The sequence below is a fragment of the Prionailurus viverrinus genome, chromosome F2 (assembly GCF_022837055.1).
Source record: "Prionailurus viverrinus isolate Anna chromosome F2, UM_Priviv_1.0, whole genome shotgun sequence".
NCBI classification, from domain to species: domain Eukaryota; kingdom Metazoa; phylum Chordata; class Mammalia; order Carnivora; family Felidae; genus Prionailurus; species Prionailurus viverrinus.
Genome location: NC_062578.1, coordinates 57,787,205 through 57,812,522, shown reverse-complemented (window position 1 = coordinate 57,812,522; position 25,318 = coordinate 57,787,205). Strand labels below are relative to the sequence as shown.

At 34.0% G+C, this 25,318-nt stretch overlaps 1 protein-coding gene across 2 annotated transcripts in view; it reads left to right on the top strand.

The window, feature by feature from the left end:
• Positions 1–25,318, top strand: part of CSMD3 (CUB and Sushi multiple domains 3) — a 1,270,863-nt gene that overhangs the window by 714,508 nt on the left and 531,037 nt on the right. The window lies entirely within an intron of this gene.

Below are 25,318 nucleotides of genomic sequence, written 5' to 3'. Positions count from 1 at the left end.
TTGAGTGTCTGACTTCAGCTCAGGTCATGATCTCATGGATTGTTGGTTTGAGCCCTGTGTCAGGCTCTGTGCTGACAGCTCAGAGCCTGGAGCCTGCTTTGGATTCTGTGACTCCCTCTCTATCTGCCCCTCCCCCTCTTACACTCTGTCTCTCTCTCTCAAAAATAAGTAAACAGAAAAAAGAAAATAAGACTTACTTCCTAAAAAAAAAATTTGGAGAGTTCATTGAAGTTAAATTTGTGCTTACCATACAGTCCCACCATTTCACTCCTAGGCATTTTTCCGATAGAAATGGAAACAAGTATCTATACAAATTCTTGTACAAGAAATACACATAACAAATTATGTTTAAAATCTCCCCAAAGTAGACACAACCCAAGTATCCATCCATGGGTAAGTATATAAACAAAATGTATGTCCCCACAATGGAATACTACTCATCAATAAAAAAGTGAAAACTATAAATACATACAACAATTTGAATGAAAATGAAAATCAAAATCATTATCCTCAATCAGGAAAAAAAAAAAAGAAAAATTCCAAACAAGAAAACATACCTGTTGTGTGAATCTACTTATATAAAATTCTAGAAAATGCAGGGGTGCCTGGGTGGCTCAGTTGGTTGAGAGTCCGACTTCAGCTCAGGTCATGATCTCACAGCTCGTGAGTTCGAGCCCTGCGTCGGGCTCTGTGCTGACAGCTCAGAGCCTGAAGCCAGCTTCGGATTCTGTGTCTCCCTCTCTCTGCCCCTAACCCACTTGCATTCTGTTTCTGTGTCTCTCAAAAATAAATAAACATTAAAATTTTTTTTTTAATCTAGAAAATGCTAACTAAAATTTACAGTAATGGAAGGCAGATTATTTCTTTTTTTTGGTTACTGAAGTAAAAAGAAGGATGGCTTGCTAAGGGTGGGTAATAGAATTAGACTCTGGGGATGATAGAGATATTCATTGTCTTGACTATGGTGATAGTTTCATTAGTTTCACGTATGTTAAAATTCATCAAACTGTACCATTTACATTGGGCAGCTTATCGTTTATCAATTATACCTTCATGACACTGTAAACAAATTTCTGTGTCAACATTATCAAGTATGGGGTACCTGGGTGGCACAGTCGGTAAGCGTCCGACTCTTGATCCCAGCTCAGTTCATGATCTCATGGGTTCGTGAGTTTGAGCCCTGCATAGGGCTGTGCACTGATGGCATGGGGATGGCTTGGGATTCTGTCTTTCTTTCTCTCTGTCCCTCCCCTACTTGTGCTCTTTCTCTATCTCTCTCAAAATAAATAAGTTAACTTAAAAAATGTCCTTTAGAAACTGAAATAAAATAGCCATTTGCACCTATGTGGATGGAACCAGAGGATATTATGCTAAGCAAAATTAGAGAAAGAGAAATATATGTCTTCACTCATAGGAGAAATTTAAGATACAAAACAGATGAACATAAGGGAAAATAAGCAGAAATAATATAAAAACAGGGAGGAGGACAAAACATAAGAGACTCTTAAATAGAACAAACAGGTTTGCTGGAGTGGTTGTGGGAGGGAGGGATGGGCGAAGTGGGTAAGGGGCCTTAAGGAATCTACTTCTGAAATCATTGTGGCACTGTATGCTAACTTGGAAATTAATTAATTAATTAAAATAAACAAAATACATAAAATAAAATTATCAAATTATTTTTCAAAATGAACACTAACATAAGCCATGCTATTTTTAATTGTATTTTTTTCAGAGAGATGAGAAAAACATTATAAGTGAAATGTTTCAACAAGTTTCTCAGGTTTTATTTAAATTCCAGTTAGTTAACATACAGTATCGTATCAGTGTATAATTTAGTGATTTATCACTTACAGCAACAATTTTTGACAACAAGGCAAACATAATGTTTTATTTATAATCATTTTAAGTAGAAAAGAATGATATATTCTCAGAATATATTTTTTTGAGTGCTGATGTGGTTAGTATACTTTGCAAAATTTTTTTTAGGTCACATCTATTGCAAACAACAGTGTCATTGATATAATAGAGATTATGATAACAAAATTTTATAACCAAACAACAAATGAAATGCTTATAATTGCATTCACTCTTCATTTTTTTTTTTTTAACACTCTTAGGCTTATGCAAGGTAGTATCATGTGAGAACTCATTGTAATAAACCACATGTTTCTCAATTCTGGCAGTACGTGCCTAAGAAAATTTGACTTATTCTTGTAGGAAACTGAGGCTTATTGAAACTGGAAACAACCTTCTTTTTCTCCACTTATATGAGCTTTCTTTTCATTTTTACTCCATTTATATATGTTTTTTAAATCTCCTTATTAGGATATTTCTCCAGATTTACCATTTGTAGAATGCCAGAATTAAGCCTTGCTGTATTTCTGATTAGAGTCGGTTAAAAAAGACTGTTCTCCATATAATATATTTAGAGAGTGGGGAAATATCTGGTAAAATAATTAATTATGTGTGTACATTTTTGTCCGTTTAGTCAGTACATTTAAACAGAGATCCTGCATAGTCCATTACCCCACAGTGCTGATCACAATTCAAATGAATGGCTCAGCAAATATATCAAATTGTATTCTGCAAAAGAGCTCATTGAGACTAGTGTAAAACCAAAGTGAAAGAATTACTATATTATTCATACTTGATTTGTAAATTTTTAATTCTAAAAATATGTTTTAAAGCAGAAAACATAATAGTAAATAAAGATCTTTCAAGACTTTTTTGGAATTTATGAATCTCCTAAATCTTCCATGTTTCTTAGATTTCTAGGGACAGAAAACCAGATTAATGAACTAAAATTCTGTAAAGCATAGGTATATCATTATTTCATTTTACAAATGTTTTCTATTTCTCCATATCCTGTCTTTTAACTCAAGTGAATTCAATTTAATGAGGTCAAAATCACCTATAGAACATACTTAGATGATGATTTAATATTCTCTTTAAAAAGCATACTGTCGGGGTGCCTGGGTGGCTCAGTTGGTTGAGCATCCAACTTCGGCTCAGGTCATGATCTCATGGTTTGTGAGTTTGAGCCCTGCGTGGGGTCGGGCTTTGTGCTGACAGCTCAGAGCCCAGAGCCTGCTTCGGATTCTGACTCCTTCTCTCTCTGCCCCTCCTCACTTGTGCTCTGTCTTTCTGTCTCTCAAAAATAAATAAATGTAAAAAAAATTAAAAAAATAAAAAGCATACTGTCAATAATGAAAACAATGTTTAATTATTTTGAAAATAAAGCTGAAATTTCTAGTTTCTTAGGAAATAATTTGTCATATATTAACATAATATTAGAGCGTTATAAAGTTATATTTCAAAGTTTGTACAAATAGATTGGAGTTTAAATTTATTCATGTAAATAACTATTTGCCTCTAGGGCATGCCATGTTCATTACTGATTCAATATTTGCTGAAAGGACAGTTTGCATATCTTTACAATAGGAGATTGGACTAAATCATCTCTGCATTTCTTTTGAGTTCTAACATTCTCTTATCTGATAAATTAAATATTGATATATTCATTGTACTGTGCAAGAAGATTATACTCGATATCTATTCACTGTAGTAAACTAATATAACTTTAGTGGGTTGTTTTTGGTGTAAATTCAGAATAAATCTCTCCCTCAGAATTTACTCCAGATTTAATACTTTACTATCAGGTAGTGGTCTGTCAGTACTGAACCAGTGAGCCTGCTTGAATTTTCCCATAACTTGGTCTTTTGAGATATCTCTTCTTTTTATATCATTTTTATTTTCTTTGTTGAAATCTTATAACTTGTAAAAAGTGGTTTCTCTTTTCTAAAAAAAAATACAAAGTCACACCTATTTTGTGTGGGATTTTCATGATAACATATCAATCTGCTTCTCAGAATAAAGAGGGCTTTTAAGCATGATTTATGAATACTTTTATGTTAGAATAAAATTTATAATTTTTGTTCTTGCTATTTGTTAGCTTAAAGGATTTTTAAATTTTATTTTAATTTACATTCAATATATCAGTTTCCTTCACAAAACTTCTCCTGCTCATAAAATATCAAATTTGACTTTGTTTATCCCGATCTGCTGTGAGAACTAAGCCCTTTGTTTCTACACCCCCAGAATGAGAATGAGTGGCAGTAGGACAGCAAAAGTAATGTCAATTTTGAAATATTCATGGAGTTTTGACTATGTGCCAGGCATTGTGGAAAGGACATGGTACATGGCAAAAAATGAGGGAATTAGTCACCGATTTCAGTTTAGTGGGACAAAGGCTGACACTTAACAAAAGAAAGAAATTGCAAATATAATAAGTGCTGAGAATGAAAAATGGAATGTGCTTCTTGGAGACAAAACATTTAATGCAGGCTTCAAGGAGGAGGAGAAAGATGGTAACTTAGACTGAGACCTGAGGCTATATTAGGAGTTATGAAGGCTGGAAGCTGGGCAACATGACCAGCATGTGCAGACGATAAGTTCTTTTTGAGGAGCAGATAGAATTCCAGGATGTAAGACAAGAATGGAAAGAGAGGTACCTGCGAGTAGTGCTAGAAGATGCTGAAGATATAGGAAAAACATGTCATGCTTTGGTACAGGAGCCATTGTATGAATCCCATTTTCCCTATGGAAGCAAGTAATCACTCCACCAGCTTCCAAGTAAATACGTTTCTCAATTTTTCTTTCAGGACAAGCACTAGTATTTATTTAAATACACTGAATCATAGAATATTCAAAGTGGAAGAGACTTTTGAGGAAAGTGAATCAAATATACTCATTTTTTCTAGTATAAGAAAATTGAGGCCCATAGTCACTCTCGTACCTGAGACCAAAATGGAACCTTGAGCTATTGCTTCTGATAGGGTCATTTTCCATTGTGCTGCATAGCTTCACACTGCATTTCTCCATGAATCCAATAATCACTTAATTTTAAATGTGGAAAATGCATTTAAGTCAATGTGAAGAATCAATGCAAGTAGAAGAAACATTGGAGCCTAAAATGTCATTTCTTATCTGCTATAAGCAGAAGGTAAGATGTGAGAAATGTGAGTTATTTAGATTTTCAGAACTTGATTTTTAATGGCAGAGGAGAACACAGTTTTTCTTCATTTGATTTTATAAAATCCCAATGTTATTTTTGTTTATCTCAACTGAGAAATCTTGATAGTTTTTATTCAGAATTTTGGAATAGGGCCAATATGACTATGTGCAAAGAGGTACATCTTTATATAAATGGCTTGATTTCTAAATGTGGTACTGTATCATTTGATGAACACAATGATGATTATAGTCACCCCCAAACTCAGTAGCTTACACCATTTTTTTTCCAAAACAATTATTTTTTATTTTTTCAAGTTGGCTGAATGTGGGCTGATCTAGGCTGAATTTGACTCCATGAGTCATTAATTCTTCTGGGACCAGTGAACTAAACCAGATATGGTCTTTTGATAAATTCAAAAATTCATAGAATAAAAATTCAACAATCCAGACATTTAAAAAACTCTGCTAGCATCTTGTTAAAGTCCATTGACCAAGTCAAATGACATTGGCAAACCCAGATTTGAGGCAGGTAAGAGGATTCTGCTCCCTTCCCCTCCCCTCTTCAAAAAGAAAAGTGGGATAAGAGAGTAAATATTTTTAAATAATCTAATTTGCCACAAGTGCAGCCATCATAATAATGAAAAGCATTGGTTGAGCTACTACTGAGATCAATATTATAGATACTTAGCCTTCAAGAGTACAGGATACTTTGGAATAAAATCACATAGCCTAACTGTTGTAGTGATCTAAACAAGATCATGGAGAACTAGGCTAAGGGGATAACTTCTAAAAGAGAAAGGAAAAGACAAAGTGGGGATTAAAGAGTTCTTTCCAAAAAAGGAAAAAGAGGACTCAGACACAACTTGGTGACAATAAATAAAAAAGGTATAGTAAGGAGATATATATAGAGATGGAAATGTTCATAGTAGTCAAAACCTGCAGAATCCTTTTTTTTGGCCAAGAAATACATTTCAGTGCTACTGTGTATATCCTTCCTTATTGTAAATATCAAGAATGTTTACAGAATTTAAATATTTAACTCCTACAGTATATTCATTTCATATAGAGTTTTAACAATAACATAAGAGGGATTGGAGCATGTGTAAAATTTTTAACAAGGCTATCTATTGAAAGAAACAATAGAAATATTTTGGTAAAATATACCAAATGAAAGTTGATCATCAGGGCATTTCCCACATTTAATAATAAGGTGATATCATTCAGGTGTTAAGAACATGGACTTTGACTCAAACATGGCCTATGTATTCAGCTCCGTTGCTTGCTCATTGGAGATATTTGGCAAGTATCTTAAGCTTTTGATACCTCTGTAATCATCTATAAAATGTGAAGAACGGTAGTTTTTACTTTACTGGAATGTTGTGAGAATTAATGAAAGAATGCATTCAAAGTCTTAATAAGCCTTATATTTTTACTATTATTCGTACATAGAATACATACCTATTATGCAGCTACATATAATTTTATATAAAGATTTTATCATTTCACAATATGTGAATTATTCAAAAACTTCTCTATCATATTCTGGGAAATGCAAACTTATTTTGTCTTCAAATAAATCAGTAGAATAACATTTTAATGTGAACAAGTAGAATTTGAAATTAAAAACACATTACCACTTATATTAACACCCCCTAAAATTGTATACTTTTGTAGAAGTCTAACAGAATCTATATAATACCTATATGAGAAAAATTATAAAACTCTGATGAAAGATATCAAAGAAGAACTAAATAAATGGAGAGATAGCCCATGTTCATGAATACAGAGACTCAATATTTTCAAGATGTCAGGTCTTCCCAACTTGTTCTATAGATTCACCACAATACCAGTCCAAATTTGAACAAGTTATATTGTAGATATCAACAAACTGATTCAAAAGTTTATATGGAGAGTGAGAGAACTCAAAATATCCAGCTAAGTATTGTAGAAGAACAAAGTAGGAGGACTGACACTACCTGACTATAAAGTCACAATAATCAAGACAGTGTGGTACTGTTGAAAATAAACAGATAGATCAATGGAACGGAATAAACAGCCCAGAAAATAGACCCATGTAGGTAGTCAACTGATCTGTGCAAAGCAGCACAGGTAATACAATAGACCAAAGATAGTTTTTACAACAAATTGTTCTGAAACAATTGGACCTCCAAATGTAAAAATAAACAAATCAAGGCACACACTTTACATATTTCACAGAAATTAACTCTAAGTGAGTCATAGATCTGAACATAAAATGCAACACTGTAGAACTTCTGGAAGATAACATCAGGAGAAGTTCTAGATGACTTTGAGTATGGCAATGACTTTTTGGACACAACACCAAAGGAATAATCCATGAAAGAAGTAATTGATAAGCTGAACTTCATTAAAATTAAAATTTGTCCTCTGCAAAAGACAAAGTACAGAGAATAAGAAGATGAACTAAAGAATGGTAGGAAACGTTTGCAAAAAAAAACACACCTGATAAAGGATCGTTAATCAAAATATACAAAATGTCCTTAAAACTAAACAATAAGGTAATGAACATCTTAATTTAAAAATAGTAAAAGATATGAACAGACGCATCACCAGAAAAGATATATAGAGTGAAAATAAGCAAATGAAAATATGCTTCACATCATATGTAATCAGGGAATTGCAAATTAAAACATCCACTACACCCCTATCAGAATGGCTAAAATCCCAATCACAGCACCAAATGATGGTGAGGATGTGGAACTACAGGAACTCTTAATTGCTGGTGGGAGTGTAAAATGGTAAAACTATGGAAGACAACTGGCAGCTTCTTATAAAACTGAACATGCTCTTGTTATACAATCTAGCAATAATACTCCTTAGTATTCAACTAAATGAATTGAAAACCTATGTCCACATAAATAGTGCACATGTATATTTATAGTAGTTTTATTTGTAATTACCAAAAGTTGCAGTAACTAAGATGGCCATTCAGTAGATGAATAAATAAATAATCTGTGATATATCCAGAATAAATGAGCTATCAAACCATGAAAAAATATGGAGGAGACTTAAATGCATATTAGATAAGTGAAAAAGGCCAATCTAAAAAGGCAAGATATTGTATGATTCCAACTATATGACATTCTGGAAGAGGCAGACTATGGAGACAGTAAAAAGATCGGTGGTGGCCAGGAGTTAGGGCACAGGTTGGGATGAAGAGGAATAATGCAGAGAATTTTTAGGGCAGTAAATCTATTCTGTATGGAACTACAATGGTGAATACGTGTTATTATACCCTTGTCAAGACCCATAGAGTGTGCAACACCAAGAGTGAACCCTAATGTATATTAAAAACTTTGGAAGATGGGGGCGCCTGGGTGGCGCAGTCGGTTGGGCGTCCGACTTCAGCCAGGTCACGATCTCGCGGTCCGGGAGTTCGAGCCCCGCGTCGGGCTCTGGCTGATGGCTCAGAGCCTGGAGCCTGTTTCCGATTCTGTGTCTCCCTCTCTCTCTGCCCCTCCCCCGTTCATGCTCTGTCTCTCTCTGTCCCAAAAATAAATAAACGTTGAAAAAAAAAAATTTAAAAAAAAATAAAAAAAAAAAATAAAAAAAAAAAACTTTGGAAGATGATGTGTCTGTCATTCTTCAGTTGCAACAAATGTACCATTATGTTGTAAGAACCAAAAGTGAGGGAGGTATGTGTGTGTGTGTGTGTGTGTGTGTGTGTGTGTGGAGAGAATATAAGGGAACTCTCTGTATTTTCTGCTCAAATTTACTGTTAACCAAAAACTTCTCCAAAAAGGAAAAATTATTAATTAAAAAATTAAAAATTAAAAGCAGAACCTGATAGTACTCCCAAAGATACCTAAGTATTTTTTAAATTATAGTGTTTTATATTAATAGAAGTATATTTGAAAGCTTCAAGTGGTTACTCCCACTGATCTATTTAATATGGTTTTCTGGTTTAGCCTACTACTCAACTTCCATGGCTGTTCTCCGGGCTAGAAAAAATAAATAAAGGAAGGAAGGCAGGAAGGACAGAAGGAAAGCACCAACATTCTGAGAGCATCAGTAAACAACATAGGCTGGCCAGTACCCCAAACTGTCATTCATCTTGATTGTGCCTTCACAGCATTTCAGACTACATTAAGTTTATTTCAGAGGAAAAACTTTGACTCAAACTGACTTGCAAAAACCACTCAAAATAAAAGTATTATCATTTTCTGCTTGATATATTTCTGGTAGCAATAAGGAAATAGAATATTTTCTCTCTCTTTTAACTCAATTGTGAAGCCAAGTATAGTGGTCACCAAGTTGGGGCATTTTCAAAGAAGTTCCTCAGATGGAAGAAAATTTATTTTCTTATGTTTTTTGAAAAACAATACACACTTGGATTAAATTATCTTTTTATAAATATCTTGCTTTATACTTTTCAAAATAATCATGTTGTCTATATTTCCTGCCAATTTTTATGGTTCATAAAAAATCATCAGCAACAAATATTTATTAAGTGCCAATCTGTATATGAATTTAAGATATATTTAATGGATGTCCTGAACAGAATGAAATGACTCAAATACTTATACAAATTCAAACAACACATATACTGTAAAATCAAGTGTAAAATAGAAAATTACACTGGCAGCCAATATCTGTTTACATCAGGCATATTTTTTTTTCCTCTTCATGGTTTGTGTGCTGTGAAATTATGTGGGAAGGGAAATTGCATCTTGCTTCTACTTAAGTAAAGAACCTGACAAAGCCTGGGAAAGTTTTCTGAATTTTTGCACATATTTAAAAAGATGTTGCATGATCATGATATTTGCATGTCTTATATTTTGGGGCATAGCGTCTTCCAAATTTCATTAGAAAAAAATGTATAACCTCCTGAAAATCTGATTCTTTGAGCTTAAAAGAAGAAAATGAAAGTGGAAAAATAAAATGCCAATAAATGTGCAAAATCTGTCCACGTGCTAAATTATCAGACCCAAAGCCACAGTTATGTTTAGGATCCTTTTACATAACAGGTTGGAAGGTCAATAAAAATGTAGGATGAGATTTGAAATAAATTAAATTACATTCTTATCATCAGTCTTTACACCAGTGAATCAAATAAAGATTCTTACCCAAGGGCATATTTCCAAACAGTCATGTAGAATTAGCAGACAAAGACTTCTGAGGGAAATGTAATGAAACAATATAATATTCATTGCTTTAGGACTGGTGCATAATTTTTTAATATTAATTTAAATGTTCACTAACATTCAAGAATATATAATAGGATTTTTGGTCAAGCTCCCATATCTCAAATCTGCGTACAATGTGTTTTAAAGCAATTTTCCCATCTGAGGAAAGATCACCTTTAGATATGCAGATAGAAGTTCAAGATCCAACAAGATGGAATATTGCAAGACACCCTATAAAATATGCCTTCTATAATGAGATTTGGACCTAGACTAGATGATGGGATTTAGACAACAACATAGCAAAAGTCAATGAAAACAAATCAATTATATCTTTTTGGATGGTTTAAGTTCTCATTAGCTAAGTCTTAGACAATTTGTTTTCTGTTTATAAGGTTATGATTTATGTTCCAAAGAAAAAGAATTTGGCATCAGTAATATTCTATGACTTGTCTTTGGTAATTGTATAGAATGGAATCAGAGGGGAAAAGTGAATTAAGAAACTATTTTAATCATCCACCCTAAACCCAACATAAGGGCAGTTGAGAAGACAACTTAAAAGACACCCTTAAAAGACAAAATTGACCATCCCTAGAATCCAAACAGATATTGTGAGAGCAGTGTTGAAGTAGAGGGGACAGCCAAAGATAATGTCCAGGTTTCTGCTTGAGTTGGAGTGGACAGCTGTGACTTTAAGGAAATATTTTGTAGGGAAAGAAAAGCAGATGTGAAAGTAGGGAAGTAAAACAGATTTAGGCTTCACCCATTTAATTTCATTGCAAGATATCAAATTGAAGCTGTTAATATACAACTAGAATTCAACAAGGAGATCTGAGCTTTTTATTCAGCAATCTTGTATGGTATGGGGACTCTAGTGGGAAGATTTGAAGAACAAGTCATTTCCAGCTAAAATGTGGTGATTGGAAGGTATGGTGGTAAGCTATAGAATAACCTCCACAGTTCAGAGATGTGATACACATCTGAAATAAAAATATTTGTAGATTTGGTGGCTGTTAGGTAACTGGAAGACTCAGCAATGCATCCAGATGTCCCTGAGAAAATTATAAGACATCAAGTCAAATGCGTAAATGGAGAACGGTTGGTCATGAGCAGGGAGAGACATACTGACATATATCAGCAGTAAATGTGCAATAATGGGTGTAAATGCAAATGTGTTTATAGGTATGGAGTGGAGGGAAGAATCAAGAAGTATCCATTTTCATAGCTGATGATCCCAATTTTCTTTTAAATAGAAAACAAGGTGTGCTTAGAATGTTTACGGTAAGCAGACTAGGAGTTATGGAGGGTAGGGAGATGGATGTAATTGGTGTAGCCTCATAACACCTTAGGTCCAAAGGTAGCAAGAAAAACTGTCTTGCTTCTCTGGGGAAGTTCGATCTAATTTCTCCCTTTGTTGTTGTTGTTGTTGTTGCTGTTGCATTCTCCCTACTTTGGTAGAAAATGCGATATATTATTGTTCTATTCATGGTCCCGCCATTATTTTAATATTAGCTCTAAAATTAAAATATGAATTTCTCATGATCACTTATTTTCCAAAATTCTCCTTGTTATCTCTCAGTTAGACAAAGATCCTACCCTAGTGAATTCTTTAGAAGGACGTATGTGTACAATATTATAACAGTTCGTCATGTTCAAGACTGGTTTTTTTATACCTGTTTTACTCAGAAGACATCCTAGGTGGACATTATATCCTGTGAGTGCATTTTATTCCTATAAGTTTCTTAAAAATACTGTTACCTTACTTTGCATGTTGTTTTGGACAAGTCCAATGCAAATCTAATTCCTGTCCTTTTGTGAATTATTCCAACTTTTGTCTTGGAAGCCTGAAGGATTTTGTTTTACTTTGCTTGTTTGTTTAACTGAAAGATTCATTAGAATTTATCTCAGAGGTGATTGTACCAGATCAGCTTTCTCTGGCACCCAGTACTTCCATTCAAGTCTAGACTTGAAGCTTCTGTTGCTGCTGTTGTTGTTGATTTAAATTCCAGTTAACATACAATGTAATATTAGTTTCAGGTGTACAGTATAATGATTCAACACTTCCAGACAATACCCAGTGCTCAGCACAGCAAGCGTACTCCTTAATCACCATCACCTCTTTCACCCATCCCCCCACCATCTGCCCTTTGGTAACAATTGGTTCATTCTCTATAGTTAGGAGTTAAGAGTCTGTTTCTTGTTTTGCCTCTCTCTCTCTCTCTCTCTCTCTCTCTCTCTCTCTCGCTTTCCCTTTGCTCACTTGTTTTGTTTCTTAAGTTCCATATATGAGTGAAATCATATGGTATTTGCCTTTCTCTGACTGACTTATTTCACTTAGCATAATACTCTCTAGCTCCACCCGTGTCATTGCAAATGGCACGATTTCATTCTTCCTAATGGCTGAGTAATATTCCATTGTATGTATGTATATACATGGATACACACATACAAACACACACATATACCATTTATTTATACATTCATCAGTTTTGGACACTTGGACTGTTTCCATAATTTGATGGTTGTAGATAATGGTGCTGTAAACATTGAAGTGCATGTATGCCTTTGAATTAGTATTTTTGTATCCTTTGGGTAAATACCTAGCAGTACAATTTCTGGATAGTAGGATAGTTCTATTTCTAACACTTTGAGGAAACTGTACTGTTTTCTAGAGTGGCTGCATCAGTTTGCATTCCCACCAACAGTGCAGAGGGTTCCCCTTTCTCCACATCCTCGCCAACAACTGTTGTTTCTTAGGTTATTGATTTTAGGCCATTCTGATAGGTGTGAGGTGATATTTCATTGTAGTTTTGATTTGAATTTCCCTGATGATGAGTGACGTTGACCATCTTTTCATATGTCTGTTGGCCATCTGTATTTCTTCTTTGTAAAAATGTCTATTCATGCTTTCTGCCCATTTTGAATTGGATTATTCATTCTTTGGGTGTCGAGTTTTATAAATTCTCTGTATATTTTGGATACTAACTCTTCATCAGGTATGTCATTAGAAAACATCTCCCATTCTGTAAGTTGCCTTTTAGTTTTGTTGATTGTTTTCTTCATGTGCATAAGCTTTTTATTTTGATGAAGTCCCAGGGGGTTATTTTTGCTTTTATTTCCCTTGCCTCAGGAGACATATCAAGATAGAAATTGTTCTGGCCGACGTCAAAGAAGTTGCTGCTTGTGTTCTCCTCTAGGATTTTTATGGCTTCCTGTTTCACATTTAGGTCTTTAATCCATTTTGAATTTATGTTTGTGTGTGGTGTAGGAAACTGGCCCAGTTTCATTCCTTTGTATGTTGCTGTCCAGTTTTTCCAACATCATTTGTTAAAGAGACTTTTTCCCATTGGATATTCTTTTCTGTTTTGTCACCCATGTGACTGTGGGTTCATTTCTAGGTTTTCTATTCTGTTCTATTGACCTAGGTGTCTATTTCAGGGCCAGTCCCATATTGTTTTGATCACTATAGTTTGTAATAAACTTGAAGTCTGGAATTGTAATACCTGCAACTTTGCTTTCCTTTTTCAAGATTGCTTTGGCTATTCAGAGTCTTTTGTGCTTCCATACAAATTTTAGGATTGTTTGTGCTAGCTCTGTGAAAAATGCTGTTGGTATTTTGCTAAGAATTGCATTCAATGCATAGATTGCTTTGTTTATTATTGGCATTTTAACAATATTTGTTTTTCCCATCAATGGGCATGGAATATCTTTCCATTTCTTTTGTCATCTTTAATTTCTTCCATTAGTGTTTTATAGGTACAGGTCTTCCAATTCTTTGGTTGGGTTTATTCCTAGATTTCTTATTATTTTTGGTGCAATTGTAAATGGGATTGAGTCCTTAATTTCTCTTTCTGCTGCTTCATTATTTGTGTACATAAATGCAACAGATTTGTAAAGATCTGTGCACTGATTTTGTGTCCTGTGAGGCTTCTTTTATCTTAGGAAATTTTCTTAAATTATACATGTGAATATTAGTTTTATTGTACTGTTTTTATTTTCTTCTTTGGGGTTACTACATTAACTTATGTTACTTACCTGTCTTCTATTTCAGCTGCTTTCTCTGATCCTTTTTATTTCTTCTTTATCTCATTATTCATTCTCTTGGGTTTTTCTTTTTCCCATTTTATTTCATATATTTGAAAAAATTATATTTGAATGTTTCTCCCTTTGGCACTTTATAATCTATCTTCACTTGTATCATAATTTTATCATTTTCTTCTTTCTCATTCCTCAGTGAAATCTTTTGTTTCATTATAACCTGTTTTATGTCCATTTACAGTCCAATTTATATTTCTGATTCAAGGAGATTTTTATATCCCTAGTTGCTTGTTGGAATATGTTTAATTTAGCTTGGGGTGTTGTATTACAATTTTATTTAACTCCATGGTATTTCAGGTGAAAATTTTTATCATCAGAAACGTGTTGACTCCCATTTCTTATTTATCACAGTAGTTTCATATAAATATGGTTGGCTTTTTCCTATTCCTATTCATTTTATGGAGAGCATTCCTTGTTTGAGAATGCCCTCTTCACCTTTTGGGATGAGCACTGGGTGTTGTATGGAAACCAATTTGACAATAAACTTCATATATTGAAAAAATAAAAAAAAGAGAATGCCCTCTTCTTTCCTCTTTAGAGTTTTTTTTTAATAGTTTATGTTGAAGAGAGTAAGAGAAGGGTTGACATGTCTTGTTTTTCTCTTGTTTCTTTGGCATTCCTCATTTTTCCCCATTTTCTATTATCTTCCTTCACTGCCTCATTTCCCATAAGTACTACCCTTTCAAAATATATGTTTATCTGCTTCAGAATTAATGCTCTCTGAGACTGCTAATTCTAGCTCCATATATTTTAAATCCCCTGCATTTACTTATTGTTGTGAACTACAACAGTCAGTCTCAGTACCATGTTTAATGTTGGCACTTAATATTTGACTTTATGGGATGATTTTTGTCTTTGCTTTGTTATGTCCTCTATGCCTTCTACTCGACTTTCTCAGTCCACCTCCACATTCCCCTCCTATGCTTTATATTCACACTCATGCAGGTAGACTCTGTAGGGTTTTGTTTTTCTCTTCTTAGAAACAAGCAGGGGGTGTAGTATGCTGAAGATATAGGGCATGCATGGTTTTGTTTTCATCGTCGGTTATTTTTATAGTTTTTAAGGGTATTATAAGAGAGGTTCAGAATGAGGCAGCCACCATTTTTCTCAGACATGATCATATAACATTGACATTTAGAGTGACATAAGTTTTATAATTAATTCATCAGTTTAAAAACCCTAGTTCACAGACGACAAAACAGGACCACAGAGAATACAAGTAAGCTGCTGAGAGCCAAATGGCTGTTTCAGGTAGGAAATAACTGAATTCTGGGTTTCCAGTCTTTTCTCAATAATTGTGTTCCTTCTAAAAATTAAATGCAAATCAACAAATTTGGCTTCTGATATTTATACCTAAAATGATGAATGATCAAGATTATAACTGAGTAATAAAATAATGATGGATATTTTGGAACTGGTTAAGTGCATATTTTCAGTACATTTTACAATGAGCAAGGTAACACCCATTGAACCTGAAATATGATTTACTCGAAGGAGCTGAGATTTTCTTTTCCTTTCTTTTCTTTTTAGTGCACCTGAAATATGTAGAAAATTGAAAGATAGATTGCTTTGTATTTCAATAATATTTGCAATAATTTGAAAACTTACAACTGTGCTTCAATGCTAAGTTATTATTAATAAAACTGTCTCCTTCACTTCACTATTTATCTTTAATATAGAACTTTCTTCGGGTAGAAATCTAATTTAATTTTGATTCATTGTAGTGTTCAGTTACACATGAGAATAATAGTTTTAAAATATTATGCATTGGTTTCTAGGTTATCAGTGTTACATATTTTTATTTTAGTCAGGAGATTATCAGCTACGGAAGGCTGAGAATGCCAATTATGTGTAAACAAAACAAAATTATATGTATATAAACATATGTATATATGCATGTGTGTATATATATGTGCATATATATATATATATAGAGAGAGAGAGAGAGAGAGAGAGAAGCACTTTACAACTTCATCTGGTTAAATACTTTTTCCAAAATTTCAAGAAAATAACTTTTTATATAATTCGGATTCTAGTCAAAAGAAAAAAAATGTATTTTATTATCTCTGAAAAATTCAAATGAGAATTCATTAAATGAACCAAAATATCTGATTAAGTGACATTTCATTTAAAATTTTAATGTCTGACATGCAACTCATCAGAAATATCATTGGCCAATTATGTCTGGTGAAGATTAGAGATATAGGATACCTAATAAGAGCCTATAAAATGATATCCAGATCTTTCCTAATATTTCCATAGTATTCATAAGATCTACAATTTAGCACCATGTTTTTAATCGATGATGGAAATTTTGAAATTTAACTGTGAGAAGAAGTAAAACTACAGAAAGAGCAAGTTCAACAAAATTCAAAATTTATGTTTTGAATATATAAACTTCTGTTTTATATAGTAGGTTTGAGACGCCTACTCATATCCAAATAGTCATATGGAGTAGCTGCTGGGATATATGAATCAATAGTTTAGAGTAGAGGTTGCCACAGATGACCTACCTGTCAGACACTAGTGAGAAATCAAGAAAGATGAAGACTGAAAATTGATTTGAATGAGTGACCTTGACAAAGCATGATTGGAATGCCTCTTTGCCTGGTTGGTAAAAGAGGAATTACAGGCAACAAACATAGACAACTCTGTAAAGGAATAATAGATGGAGGGAGATGTAAGACAAAGGGAGTTTTCTGAGTATTTTGTTTTTACATGGGAAATATTCAACAATTATCATGCTGATGTAAGGAATCTAGTACAGTGCTGCTCCAAATACTAGTTCATAAACCGTGTTTAAGAAGTCCAACATGAGATAATGACTTGATGCAAGAATGAAATCAATGTATTACTACTTTCATTGACAAAGCCTCACTGTGAGAAAAAAAAATGCTAGGTGAATTAAACAGTATATTTAAGGACATAATTGATATGCATTCTGGGAAAAGTCTTTGTTTTATAGCAGATTAGTAACAAACACTTGACAAGTTTTACCACCAAGTAGTGGAAAGGGAAAAAGTATATATATTGATACAATAGAGAAAAGGGAAATGTATAGGAAATGGTAGTAGATTCCTGCTGTTGCTGGCTCAGAGGAACTGCACTGTTTGTTAGTTTTATCAAATGGGTTGTTTTCCAGGATCTTGAATGGTATTTATCAAAGGCACTTATTAATGCTTCCTGGGTATCAAATTCTCCTGTCAGGTAGATAGATAGATGGATGGATGGGAGGGTGTGTGGGTGAATGGAGAGAGAGAGAGAGAGAGAGAGAGAGATAAAGATAGGTTGATCTTTGCAAATCACTTAAGTTTTGGTTGAAAGATAAAAGGACATAAATAAAAAATATATATATCAATACTTTTTCAAAACACTAGGTTCTTACTCATGACTGCACATTAAAATCACCTGGGTTACTGTAATAATATATTTCTTCCTCCAGGTAATCTGAGTTTATTCATCTAAAGTGCGTGCAGAAATTAGCCTTCTTAAGTTTCCCTAAGGATTCTAATGTACAGTCAAGCTTGGGAACTACTTTAATAAGGATTCAGAGATACAAAAGCCTGGCTCAGTGAACCCCAAGATCTAATAATCTAGCAGAGGGAGAATAAATAGCTTCATTAAGTGGACATTAAATAGAAAGGTAGTTTATAAAAAAGATTTAAATTGATATTGATAAAATTATGAGTAGATGCGAAAGCGTAATTCTATGCAAATGATTCAGATATCTGTACAATTGGGCATTTTTAAAAAATAATAGACATTTTCATAATGCAATTAGTGGATATAAGCATGAATCTAGTGATTTACTTATATTAATTGTAATTTAAACTTCATACACTTCTAAGAGGATGGAAGTAGTTACTAATCAGTTTTTACAGATGAAGAAACCATGGCACAGAGAGGTTAAGTAACTTGTACCTGACCACAAAACTAGTAAACAGCCAAGTCACAATTTGGACACGGGCCATGTGGTTTTAGTGTCCATGTCTCTAACCACCCATCTATTCTTTTCTCAGGATTTGTTGGTCGTTTTTTGGCCTGACTAGATTGATGTATCACCCTCATATCTCAGTTCTGTTTTATTTGGTTCACTGTCCTATTTTATATTGTTTTATACTGCTTTTATGCATTTCTGCTGCCATAAATAACCATCCTCCCTCTGCAAAAGGCTGAATGTCAAATTATTATAGTATCATTTCTAAGACATTGTTGTCTTTTGCTGTAAATTCTTATAAGCCTAATTTGCTTTTGTACTTTCATTTCCTATTCTTTATTCATATACAGCTTGATAATCTCAGCTCCAATTTTTTGCTGCACATTTTCTTCTCCTTATTTTATATTTACTTCAGGAATCCCAAAGTTTCCTATGGCAAGTGATTATCTAAGACCATTCTACCATTTATTTTATATTCCGATGAGGTAGGTCCTAATTAATTGTCTGTTAATCCTGACCTCTCTTAGTCTTTACAAAAGGTTTGCAAGCTAGGGCATTATTTACATTTTGCAGTTGTCTTAAAGGTTCACTATCTTGCCCAAGGTCACAAATCTGGTAAGTGGTTGAATTGGGATTTAAACCCCCCAGTTCTAATTCCAGAGTTCTTAATGACTGCAGTTTGCTGTGCCATTACAAAGACTGATCTCCCAAGTTAGAACAGAAGTTCTGTCTCTCTGGCGCTGCTTGTCCTTTTGCATTAAATTGTCCCTTGGCCATAGTAAAGTGGCCGGCTATCAAAGGAAATCAGCCTTTCTACCCCTGGGGCCATGGAGAGCAGCAAAAATGCTTTCTCAGGGTTTTGCTTTCACCACTTAATGTCTACTGTATGATAGTTATGTCACTAGTAAAGATGCTGATTTTTTAAAAAATTGGCAGCATGGCCCTCATCTGTAAATTTTCCCAGGTGTGAGTTGCAGAGACATCTTTATTTGTGGCAGCAACTTGTTGATATTTCATGAATATATACATTTCACTATCAAAATACGTAACTTACCCACTTCAAGTTCCTAGAAGATATGAAAAGAAATACACAGTAGAACACTGATTTCTGAGCCAAGACTTAGAGAAAGGCCTTTGTTCTACCTCTCCAAGTATTGTTTCATTTGACTTTAATTTCTGACCAAAATATGGATGTGTGTATATATGTATTTACTGCAAGAGTACTTTGCTTCTGGACAACTTAATTGCTATTAAGCTCCCCAGTGTGGAATAACATGGATTAAAGTCACATAGTCAATTTTTTTGTGTTGCATTGTTTAATGTGTGTGATTTTTTTTTTCTCACAGAGTAAATCTGTGTTCCTGAATCCTCCTTCTCTGGTAGAGGATAGACAGAGATGAGAACTCCTTTCCAGTACAATCATTGATCGCATAGAGATGTTTTCCATCAAAGAAAACTGAGGGGAAGAGTAAGGGAAATGACAGCAGTATGAGGAGGGCTCACAGGCATAAAAAATCCAAAATACTTTAAAGAAGAGTTAGTGATCCAAATCACTCTGTAGACAATAGAGAATGCTAGACTCTACACTAGTTTCCATCCCAAAGTTATTCACTAGTGGCACTGGCTGAGGCTTGCAATAGTTCCTGATGTTCAGTGAGCATCTGAAAAATATGTCCGGGGAATCCGTCTGATTAGAAATAAAGGACAGTAGGTTAGGGTCCAGACACAAAGAAAAGATCTGACATGAACTAACAAAGGTTTACCAATGAAAATGTGAAATAGAAAATGAGAACAGACAACATGGAGAAAAAGCCAGCAAATAGGTACTTCCTCATAGTAAAGCCTTTGTTGTGTGTGTGTGTGTGTGTGTGTGTGTCTGTGTGTCTGTGTGCCTGTGTTTATCTTTGGAGAACAATGTGTTTTGTTTTGTTTTGTTTTTAATTCCAGTATGGTTAACATATAGTGTTCTATTATTTTCAGGTGTGCAATATAGTGATTCAACAATCCCATATATTACTCAGTGCTCATCAAGATAAGTGCACTGCTTAATCTCCTTCACCTAGTTCACCCATCCCCCCACCCACCTCTCCTCTGGTAACCTTCTGTTCTCTGTAGTTAGGAGACTTGTTTGGTTTGTCTCTTTTTCTCCTTGTTCATTTGTTTTGTTTCTTAAATTCCACATATGAGTGAAATCACATCGTATCTGTCTTCTCTGACTGACGCATTTCACTTAGCATTATACTCTATACTCCATTTATGTTGCTGCAAATGGCAAGATCTCATTCTTTTTATCTTTTTAGAGGGAGGGAGGGAGGGAGGGAGGGAGAGAGAGGGAGAAAGAGAGAGAACACGCACACACACAAGTGCGTGTGTGAGCAGGGGAGGGACAGAGGTATCTGAAGTGTAAATCTGCCCTATTATCTTTCCTTCATCTTATATTTAGTGCTTACCATTTATCTTTTGAGTCAAATCCAATATCAAAGACTCTCCATGATGACACCTTTTAACCCTGTCTTCCTCCTTTCCTCATCCCCCCCATTCCCCACCTTCGCTATACGCATGAACAATATTTTGTTTCTTGAAAAAGTCATGATATTTCCTACCTCTCTTCCTTGCTCATCTTATAAATGAGTTCTAGAATGTCTTTCCCTCACATATTATTTGGGAGTTTCCTCTGCTATCTTCTTGATCCAACCCCAACCACTATGCTTCCCAGAGTCTGAAATATTCTTCTGAAAATTTGTTTGCTAACTCTTTTGAAAAGGACTTTTAATTTTCAGACTTACTAATATACACAGCAAATATATTTAAATTAATTGCTTTGAACATATAAAACATTAAGAAATATGTTCAAAAGTACAGCAGCACAAGGGCGCCTGGGTGGCTCAGTAGGTTAAGCATCTGACTTCGGCTCAGGTCATGATCTCCTGGTTCAAGTCCCGCGTCAGGCTCTGTACTGACAGCTCAGAGCCTGGAGCCTGCTTTGGATTCTGTGTCTCCCTCTCTCTCTGCCCCTCCCCTGCTCATTCTCTCTCTCTCTCTCTCCCTCTCTCTCAAGAATAAAATAAAAACATTTAAAAAAAAAGTATAGCAGCACAGATTTTCCTCCCTAATCATTAAAAATAATTAATTTGGCTATATTTCACAAATTGTTTTTTCACTTCTTTTGCTATTCTTTTGTTTGCTATTGTTACATACTTTAACAATTCATGTTTTCAAAAGAATCACTGCTGAGCAACAGTATCCAGCGGTGTATAATCTTCAAAATCACTTTAATACCTCAGACAACTACCATTACATATATCAAATGTATAGAATTCTTTAGTATAGGCTCAGAAGTAAAGGCAGAAGGAGGCAGAGCTGGTGTGCTTCTGCACAGCAGATGAAACCATCAACAAACTATGGAAAAAACACTATGGAGGTTTCTCAAAAAATTAAAAATAGAACTCTAGTATGATCCAGCAATTCCACTTCTTGGCGTTCATCTGAAGGGAACAGAAACACCAACTTAAAAAGATACCTACACATCCATGTTCATTGAAACATTATTTACAATAGCCAAGACACAAAGGCAATGTAAGTTGTTAAGGACATTGTTGTTCCTTGAGGGATGAATGGATAAAGAAATTGCCCCCCCCCTCCACACACACACAGCAATGGAGTATTATTTAGCCATTAAAAAAGAATGAAATCTTGTCATTTGCAACAACATGAATGGACTTTGAGGGCAACACGGCAAGTGAAGTAAGTTAGACAAAGGCACATACCATATGATTTCTCTTATATGTGGAATCTAAACAAACCAACAAGCTCATAGATACAGAGAACAAATTGTAGTTTTCCAGAAGTAAGGGTTGGGATATAAGAGAAATATGTTAATGGAGTCAAAGGGGGAAAAAAGAAAAAGAAAATAAAAATAGAGACAGAGATAAAAGTAAAAATATGTTCAATTTCTTTTAATCAAAGTATAAGCTCGTGAAGTTTTGGGCAAAAGTAACTTTTCTTGATCTAGAAATTGCTTCTTGGAATATTTTCTTTGTCTTGTAATTTGGATATATTTATTTAAACTTCAAAGAACTGTATATTGATTTTATATGAAATCATGAACAGGAATTTTTTTTAAATGTTTTCTTATAAATGAAAATGTTCTTCTCCCTACATTCATTCAACAATCCTTTAAATCTTTCCTAGTAAGCAAATATAAAAAAGTAACTCATGGGTGTATTTCTAAAGGACATTTTTTTCCATTAAAATTCTCATTTCTTAGTTCATTTCAATAGCACAGAACTTGCTTAAATGTCACTTGTATTACTTCTATTTGAACTAGCTCTTATTTTAAATCATGTAGAAAAGTAAGATACTATGTTGAACCACTAATAAATGCATTCTGAGGATAGAAAAAAGTTTAAATCTTTAGGGAAATTCGGTATTTCCATCTGCTTATAAATTAGAAGAAAAAGGCTTAATTGGAATTTTCTAAAATATAGGGCTGATAGCAAGGAAAAAAAAAAAAACTAAAGAATTTCATGTGTTACTGGGAAAAGCAGAAACATCTATGTCTCGTACTTCTGTCCAGAACCCAACATATATTATTGCAACACTTTGCAAATAATATAGATCCCACATGAAACAGTATTATTCCCTATACCCAAAACAATATCTCTGTTCATTTAAAAATTTTTTTATGTTTATTCATTTTTGAAAGACAGAGAGAGGCAGAGCACAAGCAGGGGTGGGGCGGAGAGAGAGGGGGACACAGAATATGAAGCAGGCTCCAGGCCCGATGCAGGGCTCAAACTCACGAACGGTGAGATCATGACCTGAGCCAAAGCTGGACGCTCCACCGACTGAGCCACCCAGGCATCCCTATTTCTGTTCATTTAAGAGCAAAGCCCAATAAATAATGTGAAATTGAATATAAGAGAAAATATTTCCATTTACTTTTAACAAAATAATTAACATATACATAGTTTCTTTGAACGAAAAATAGAAGTAAAGATCCTTGTTTTTCATCTAGAGTATATTATTTTAGTATCTGGATCTGAAAGCTGTAACAGTTGGCACATTATTTTTGGTTAAAATGATCGTGTTATTAAATTTCAAATAATCTTTGTGGTATTGATAAACTATATCGGAGGGATGAAAAAAGGGAGAAAAGTTTATCACTAATTTTGCTAAACATATTTAATAAGATATTTTACCTATGATCTATAGCCCTCACCTCTTTCTTGAGATCCATATCAAATTGTTAATATTTTCAGCCAGCTGTACCACAAATTTTTGTGCTCAATATGTCCGTCAAATCCTTTACATTTCACTGAAACCTTGCTTTCATATTTTCCTTTATTTCTCCTCTGATAATGACTAACAGGTAGATAGTAGGTGCTTCAAAACCAATTTTCATTCTGCCTTCCATCCATGCTTTTTCTCAGTTATGTTTCAAAATGACCCCTTCTCTTAGAAAGAGGGTTATGTATCCCCATGTCAGCCATTTATTATTTCTTTCTCTTGACTTACTCTAGTCATTTTATTGCTCTCTCTATCCTTGGTATATGCTTTCTTCATTCCAAATTTATCTTTATAAAGCATAAATTTGATCATGTAATTCCCTGCTTCATTAACACTAATCAGCCAAAAGCCAACCAGCCAATTAACAACAACAACAACAACAAAATGTTAAATTTGCATGGATTATATCATACAAAATCAATTTAGGAAATTAATTTTATATAATATATAATAAAGCATAAACTTCTTGGCATGCCGTATTGGACCCTTTATAATTTGTCTGCTACTTACAAACAGCATGGAAAACAACAGTTAATATGGCAACTTATGTTAAATGAAAATCAGATCAAGAGCTCTACTGAATATTTATATTCTAATTGCAAGTAGTTAAAGGTATTGGCAATTTACCTCTATATTCTCCAGTATATTTAGCACAGTACCATGGGCAGAACAGCTGCTTGATAATATGTGTTTAGATTGAACCAGCTAGTTCAATATTCTTTATTTTCCTATGATAATGCAAATGCACACAGAAGTAAAAGAATTTGCCCAAAGTAGATAAAATAAACAGAACTAGAACTCACGTCTCTTTAAGCATGATGATATACATGTTGCCTCTTCCTCGTAATTAAAAAGATGATGCAGATAGGTATTTGTTACCAAGAACCTCGTGTAATAAAATAGTTCATAGTTCAGAAATAATTGTGCAAGATCAAAGACACGAGAATGCCATCTGGTGGTAATTTATGCAAAGCAGCTGGATTAAATGACCTGTAACTGTTAATAGAAGGTGAACCAGAGGGTCAGGGTTGATATAACTTTTCAGGCTTATTAGATGATATCAAAGGTGAACAATTAGAAATACACTATTGTTCACATAGTTCATTCTATGACTAAAACATTCATCTTTGAGATATTTGGTGGCAATCAAGGGGAGTTACAGTGACAATAGAATAGAATCAAACTTATAACTTCCATATGCTGTCTGTATACATAAACACATGGAACGTGATGTATTCATTCAGTGGCACCTGTACACAAAGGATAAATAAATATTAAGGCATGCTCAAAAAGTAAAAAGACTAAATTAACCAACAATATGAAAATTTTTACATATATTAAGAAGCATATATTTATTTATATGTTTTATAGCATATTTGTAGTATCAAATAACGTTTCAGTGTATTTCAAACCATACTATATTCAATTTGTTTAAGAATTACATCGCTGGTGTCCTTTTTTGTGAGTGACTGAGGCATTTCTATTCAGCAGCATGCTTAATGAGAAATGAATGAAACTATGGCATGGTCCCACCAGTAAGTAAATCTGGAGTTGACTCCATGTTAGTAAATAAATTAGAAAAATTGACAAGGTAATTTGAAGTTGTCCATGGTAAATTGAAACAGAGATTGCATCTGCTTTTTAACAAAGAGATATGTGTGACCTTTTAATCAGTCCACTGCTTTTTTTTTTTTCCTTATGGACATTTTTTTGCACTAGCAAAACCCATTTGCAGAGGGCATAACTCTGGGGAGAAGTTTAAATAATCACATCTTCACAAAGGCGAATATTGTCTAGTACTGTGGTTTTAAAAAGAAGA